This window comes from Puma concolor, chromosome C2, assembly GCF_028749965.1.
Source record: "Puma concolor isolate L17-30 chromosome C2, mPumCon1.1.hap2, whole genome shotgun sequence".
Taxonomy (NCBI): Eukaryota; Metazoa; Chordata; class Mammalia; order Carnivora; family Felidae; genus Puma; species Puma concolor.
The window spans coordinates 43,877,943-43,886,012 of NC_141675.1; the positions used below are offsets into that span (position 1 = coordinate 43,877,943).

Consider the following 8,070-nt stretch of genomic DNA (forward strand, 5'->3'; position numbering starts at 1 on the left):
TTTTAAAAGAGGATTAAATATTTGAAGATGTAGATAAATGTTTGATTTTCTTAAAGATAACAGGCCTAAGATGGAAAGAGCTTACAGAGTGACAAAAAGGAGAAAGAAAGAAAGATCCACACCACATTATATAATTAAAAATAAGAAAGACAGGGGCCCCTGGGTGGGGCCTCAAGTTAGGCTCAGCACTGACAAAGGAGCCTGCTTGGGCTTCTCTCTCTCCCTCTCTGCCCCTCCTCCACTCATTCTCTGTCTCAAAATAAATAAGCAACTAAAAAAAAAGAATAAAAGGGGCGCTGGCCCGGGTGGCTTCCTCAGTTAAGCATCAGACTTCAGCTCAGGTCATGATCTCACAGTTTGTGGGTTCGAGCCCCATGGCAGGCTCTTGTGTTGACACTTCAAAGCCTGGAGCCTGCTTTGGATTCTGTGTCTCCCTCTCTCTCTCTGCCCCTCCCTTGCTCATTCTCTGTCTCTGTCTCTCTCTCTCTGAAAAAGCTAAATAAACATTTTTTTAATTAAATTTAAAAAAAAGAGTAAGAAAGATAAAGAAAAAAAACCATAAAAGCTATCCAAAAGAAAAAGCTTATCACATCAAAGAAATAAAAATCAAATTACTCAGAAGCAACACTGCCCTAGCAACTATGTAAATAGAATTTCCAAAGTACTGAAGAAAAAACCTTAGAATTTAGGATATTATATCCAGCCCAAAAATAAATCAAATCTCAGAAATATAAGGATTTCTCAGAAATATAAGGCCTCAAAAGGTTTGCTATGCAAAGATCCATGATGAAAACAGGGTGGGGATATGCTTAAAGAAGAGGACAAACAAATATAAGAGACGCTGCAAGTGATAAGTGAATGAAAGAGATATCTTGGTTGTAATCCTAAAGTTGGTTGCTATATTAAAAAGAGGGCAAGAAAGAAATCTGTGATCAAAATAAAAGAAGAAACATTCTAATAAAACCGTATTCAAAAGCTTAGATGCTATAAGTGTGTTGAGAGTTAGGTTCTCACAAGGGATGTAAAGAACTCAAACTAGTTCACCAACCTAGCTGGTCTCTTGTCAGTTCTTGACAAGAGAGGTTTCTTGCACCCAAGTATCAATCACATCACTAAATATACTGCTTAGTTCAGGTAACATGATGTTTACATAAAGATTTTCTCAATGAAAGGAATGGTACATGAGGTCCTTACCTCATTATGGATCAGTAACAATTCCCAGATGAGCATTTTGAGTAGGTTTAGCTATTAATTTAAAGGAGAGAAGATGAAGTGGGTGAAAAGAAATAGGAATAGAGAAAAAAAACAGAAATAATGACATATTTTGAACCCCAAATATATTAATAATTAGAATAAATAAATATTAACTAAATTTTAAAAGATAAAGTCACAGTTGGATTTTATAAAATCTAAAATATGCTGTTTATAAAAGATATTCCTAAAGCGTAAGAACACATAAAAGTTAAAAGTAAAAGGATAGAAAATTAAATATGAAGCAAATTTAACAAAAAGAAAGTTGCTACAGCCATTACTAACAACATATAAATGTCAAAGTAAAATGTATTATTAAGGACGGAGAATTCAATTCACTATTTAATGCAATTATCCAAGAAGATAAAATAGTTTTAAATATGTAGTTACTAATAAAATTGCCTGAAAGTATATGAAGTAAATTTTATTGGAACTGCAGGAACAGAGTAATAAATCCACTATTTTAGAGAGGGATTTCAGCACACTACTCTCAATTACTGAGAAGTCAAAGAGAAAAAAAAATGACAAAGATATACAAGATCTGAATTACACAACTAAAAAACTTAACCTAAAGAACATTTGACACTTAGAATAAAAATACTATTCTCAAGTACAGATGACTAGTCATAAAAATTATCATGAATTAGGACATAGAGAAAGTCTCAATAATTTTATAAAAATAAGTATGCAATTAAATTAGACATTAATATACAAATACAAATTTTTAATTCCCACTTACTCAAAATTTATTTTTCAAAGCCTTGATAAATGACTTGTGGATTAAAATGACATCATAATGGAAATTTTAAAATGTCTAGAACTGAGGGGCCCCTGGTTGATTCAGTCCGTTAAGTGTTCAACTCTTGGTTTTGGCTCAGGTCATGAGCTCACTCACAATTTATGAGTTCAAGCCCCTCATCAGGCTCTGTGCTGACAGTGCAGAGCCTGCTTGGGATTCTCTCTCTCTCTCTCTCTCTCTCTCTCTCTCTTCCTGCCCCTCCCCTGCTCATTTGCGCATGCTCTCTCTCTCTCAAAACAAACTTAAAAAAATAAAATAAAATATCTAGAACTGATTTAAATTTTTTTAATTCTATATCAAAATTTATGTGATGCAAAAAAAGCAGTGATCTGAGAGAAATTTATAGCCTTAAACATGACTATTGAGGGAAAAAATTGAAAGCCTCAAAAATCAATGAATTAATTGTCCATCTTAAGAGATCAGAAAAGGAACAACAGGATAAAGGTAAAGAAAATACAAGAGATAAATGAAAACAAAGAGTAGAGAAGACTAACAAAGCTAAAACGCCAAAATATGGCTATTTGGAAAAACAAAGTAAATAAACTTTGGCAAAATTAATCAAGATAAATACAGAAAAGATACAAATGATTTTATAAATAGAGGCAATTATTATAGGAAAAATAAGAGTTAAAATGATTTTAAAAGACTTCTAATTCCAAGCGATGGAAAAATCAGATTGACTCATCTGCCAGAAACAACAACAAAAAAAAGCAAATATATATGGAACAGTAGTTTTTAGATATTGGTCATTATGCAATAATTGACAGCAAATGATGCCGGAGAGAAGGGAAATTTGAGGGGAGTCCCACAATCACCCCATCGGCTTACTGTTTGGGAGAGATTTTAGACTTCAATTTAGTAAGAATTTGTAACGCAAATTAGTGCAACCACTTTGTTAAAGAATTTGGCATTATATTATATAGTTGAAGATTTACATAGTCCGTAGCCTAGCAATTCATTCTGTTCCTAGGTATATCTCAATAGAAACTCTAACACATGTAGGACAGGATACATGTAAAAGACTGTTCATACAAGCACTGTTCACAATAGCAAAAACCTGAAAACATCACAAATATTTATTCACAGGAACACTGCATGAATGAAGCATGCCATGTATATATATATACATATGTATATATATACATATATATGTATACGTATATGTATATGTATATATATGTATACATATATATGTATATATATGTATATATGTATGTATACATACATATATATATGTATATACGTATATATATATGTATATGTATATATATACATATATATATGTATGTATATATATACATATATATACATATGTACATATATACACATATGTATATATATATATAGTAGAACTAATTAACTACACAGGGACTTGCTTGGCATAAGATAACTCCTAACAACAAGCTATTAAAGTGGAAAAATAAAGTCCCTAAAGAGTAAGTTGAGCACGATGTTCTTTCTGGAAAGTTAAAAATAACTAAAATAAAGGCTACATAAAAATAAGTAAAAATACAATTAATCTATCTGTATAAAAAGGAAAGTAACTTCCACTTCTGGGAGCATAGATGTATCTTTCCCTATTCTTCCCACTAAGTAGAACTAAAACCTCTGCTTTTAATACATAAGACAAACATCATGCTGTACATGACATCCCCGTGACTTACTTATTTTATAACTGTTAGTTTGTACTTTTGACCCCCTTCATCTATTTCACCCACCTAGGATATGCCTGGAGTATTGGTGACCCCAGCCAACAAAACAACACCCAGTGGCCTCAACCTGCTGGTACTTAGAGGTTGTTGTGGAATTTTCTCTTCACCACTCAATCGTATCTACTTACATTAGCCATCAGCAAAAGAAGAAATATCTTTTTCCGGAGACCAAGAGATATTTCACACAGTATAGTTTTGACGGCTTCAGTTTCTTCATTCAGCTCATCCAGTCGCTAAACACATAGAAGCCAGGATTGTACCCGAATGGGGAGACAGCGGTAGAAGTTAAGAATGAAGCTCAGATTCAGGGGATTCCTCAGGCTTGTCAGCTGGAGGGACATGACCTCCTCCTGCCTGAGAAGAGCTTAAAAATTGACATGACAACTGAAAACATAGCAGCTCCTGTTCATCAGGGAAACAGCAGTCCGCATGCCTATCCCTCACCTCTAGGTTATAGAGGTTTCCCAAAATCTGTAACTCTGTAAATAACGTGCTATGTCATGGTATTCCTGGCAACTGACCTCTTCGGAATGGAGATATGATCAACAGATGTCAGGGTCTATTACAACAGCTGCCCCGGAGGCACCTCTGAAACATTTTTGGTGGGCAGTGGTGGATGAATGCGATTAACAACTTGGTGGAGGCTGCCAAGAGGTGTAGACATGAAGCAACGTGGCTTACGGGGCCGTCTCCCTTCTCTGTCACTGGAAACACAATCTGCCAGAACTCATCAGAATGGTTTGCAAGCCTGTCCACAATTGGTGGGTCGCGGGGCATGGAGGCTTATCTTCACTTCCGCAGGATGGATGGGGCTGGGGCTTCTCACGCAGCTGCCCGACGGGTCCGATGGAGGCAGCAGACAGAGATGGCAGAGGCCACTGCGGACACCGCCGTCCAGGTCCTGGACTGTACCGGCATTCCTCTGGCCCAGTAACCAGCGGCATCTGCTGGGACAAAAAAAAGCGGGGCTGCGGCTTCTTCCCGGGGAGCCGTACTCCACACGTTCCCCCCGCGGACTGAGTGCGCACCACGTGGCTGGATCCGCTGGAAGCTCTTCCGGTGCAAAGTTACTGCTCTGCGCCTCGCTCCGGTAACAGGACCCACCTGGGATCGATTTTCCCGTCAAGCCGCATCACGCTGGAGCGCCACGGTGGAGCTGCCTCCGTGTGGAAACTGCTTTTCAAGGGCACAAATAGCACCGCCTTTCATGGTTCCTTCTTCCTTGAGTTGAGGCCTGGGGATCTCGTGCCACAGCTGCTTCACAGCCTGGTGCAGGAACGCCTCTTCTTCCCTCGCCAGGAGGACGTTGGAGTCCCAGAGCGGCTGGTCTTCCATCTCAAAAATTGTCACATTCTATCAGGTGTGAGGTGCTCATTGTGGTTTTCATTTGCATTTCCGTGATGATGAGTGATATTGAGCATCTTTTCATGTGTCTGTTGGTCAGCTGTTTGTCTTCTTTGGAGAAATGTTTGTACATGTCTTCTGCCCATCTTTTCACTGAATTATTTGTGTTTTGGATGTCGAGTTGTAAAAGTTCTTTATATATTTTGGATAGTAACTGTTTATCAGCTATGTAATTTGCAAATATCCTCTCCCATTCAGTGGTTCCTTTAGTTTTGTTGGTTGTTTCCTGTGCTGTGCAGCTTTTTATTTACATGTAATCCCAATAGTTTAATTTTGCTTTTGTTTCCCTGGGCTCAGGAGACATATCTAGAAAGATGTTGCTGTGTCCAATGTCTGAGGGATTACTGCCTATGCTCTCCACTAGAATTTTATGGTTTCAAGCCTTACATTTAGGTCCTTAATCCATTTTAAGTTTATTTTTGTGTATGGCATAAGAAAGTAGTATGTTAAGTACACTGGAATTAAAAAATAAATAAACAGATATATAAGTATATATATCAACAAGTAGTTCTTCATAGACTGAAACTTAAAAAAAAAAATCTCACCATGGCAGTTCAAGTGCAGTTTGCTGAGGTCAGCTTATATAGCTTGGTGTACATCATGGTAACTATAATCAATAATACTGTATTGCATATTTTTTTTAACTTTTTTTTTAACGTTTATTTATTTTTGAGACAGAGAGAGACACAACATGAACGGGGGAGGGGCAGAGAGAGAGGGAGACACAGAATCGGAAGCAGGCTCCAGGCTCTGAGCCATCAGCCCAGAGCCTGATGCGGGGCTCAAACTCACAGACCGCGAGATCGTGACCTGAGCTGAAGTCGGACGCTTAACCGACTGAGCCACTCAGGCGCCCCTGTATTGCATATTTTAAAGTTGCCAAGACAGTGGATCTTAAAAGTCCTTACAAGAAAAAAAAATGTTTTGCTACTATGTATGCTGACAGATGTTCACTAGACTTATTGCTGTCATTTCACAATATATGTAGAATCGTCATGTTGTATACCCGAAACTAACATAATGTTATATACCTCAAATTTATAAATTAAAAAAAACAAATATCAGAATACCTGAAAAGTAGAGAGCCATCTAGGGATGTTGGGACCCACTGAAAGATATGCTGGTGAGCTTTCTGTGTTTTCTCTTTGCTTTATGTACACCAGACTTAAAGCTGAAGAAGTCAGCAACATAGAAACACCCATGGACACAGAGAAAAAAAAGCCCCAAACAAACGCCTCCTCTCCCTAGTCAAAGAGCCAGGAAAGGGACAGCCTAGCAAGACAGAGAACCTGTAGGCAAAAACTGCTCTATTCTAGCAAACACCCCAGAAAAACTATGGCCCAGCCCATGCCAGCAAAAACTAAGTGAACAGGCTCGACTTCTACCCCACCACCACCACAATCCCACCACCCTCTCCACCACCACTTGAGGCTATAACAAAGAACTCCAAACCACTAATGTGAAAGACAGTAGTGTGGGAAGCCAGGACTTTCATGTCCACCACAGGGTAATGAAGTCCTCCCTGGGTTCAGAGGAGACAAGGTGGGGAACCTAGATTTCCCCTTCAACCTGGCAGTAACAGAGTGCTCTTTCTTTCCATTGTGGTGGTGTGAGAGGAAGCCTTGGGGAGATTCAGGACCTTCATCACCAATCAATCAGCAGTAATGAGGCTACAGGGAGATCACATGAGGAGCAGCTGAGGTATCCATGCCCCTCTCTGCCAGGGGAGTATCACTGATGGCCTAGTAAGGAGCCAGACTCCCAATCCTGCCCAGCAGTAACTAAAACTCCCACCCTTGGGTGTCAACAAAGGCCAGGTAGAGAACCTGGACTTCTACACCTACCTGGTAGTAATGAGGCAGGGCCCTCCCTTACTCTGCCACAGAGGTATCAGAGGAAGCCAAACAGAATAAAAGGTTTAAATAAAATCCAGAATCACATAACATAATACCCAAAATGTCCAGGTTTTATTTGAAAAATCATTTATCAGACCAAAAATCATGAAGATCTAAAGCTGAATTAAAAAGATAGTTATTTGAGGGGCACCTGTGTGGCTCAGTCAGTTCAATGTGCAACTTTAGCTCAGGTCATGATCTTGCAGTTCACGAGTTTGAGCCCCACATCAGGCTCTGTGCTGATACCTCAGAGCCTGGAGACTGCTTCAACCTCTGTGTCTCCCTCCTTCTCTACCACTCCCCTGCTCATGCTCTGTCTCTCTCTCTCTCAAAAATAAACATTTTTTTTAAAAGGATAGTTATTTGAAAAGACAGAGATGATAGTGATGTTAGTATTATCTAATAAAGATTTTAAAGCAGCCATGATATAAAATGCATGTGCAAAATTATAAGCACATTTGAAACAAATGAAAAAATAAAAAGTCTCAGTAGAAAAACATAGTATAAGCAAAGAAGGTAAGAAGAAAGAGCCAATGGAAATTTTAAAACTCAAAAAAAATTTTTTTAATTAAATAAAAACCTCACTGGATTGGATCAATAGCAGAATGGATGGACAAATAAAAAGTAGAATAAAATAAGTAGAAACTAACCATTCTAAACAGGAGGAAAAAATTCAACCAAAAATATTAACAGAACTTTAGACACTAATTCTGCAGAATCTCTTCTAACAAGAATGCATACAATAGAAAGGAAAAGGATATTTTCCAATTCATTTATGAGGCCAGTATTAGCCTGATACCAAAACTACAGACAGTACTAAAATAGGAATCTATAGGCCAACATCCCTAATGAGCATAGATGCAAAATCCTTAAAACAAAATATTTTAATAAAATCCTTAAAATAAAAATAAAATATCAGCAACTAGAATTAAACAGTATATAAAAAGAATTTTAAGCTATGACCAAATGGAGCCTTACAAATTCCCAGAAGAAAAATCCCATGATTATA

The 8,070-nt window shown here is 37.8% G+C and overlaps 1 pseudogene; it reads left to right on the plus strand.

Moving 5' to 3' along the window:
• The first annotated feature begins 3,604 nt into the window (after positions 1-3,604).
• Positions 3,605-5,112, plus strand: LOC112849994 (methionine aminopeptidase 1D, mitochondrial pseudogene; annotated as a pseudogene).
• Positions 5,113-8,070: the final 2,958 nt, after the last annotated feature.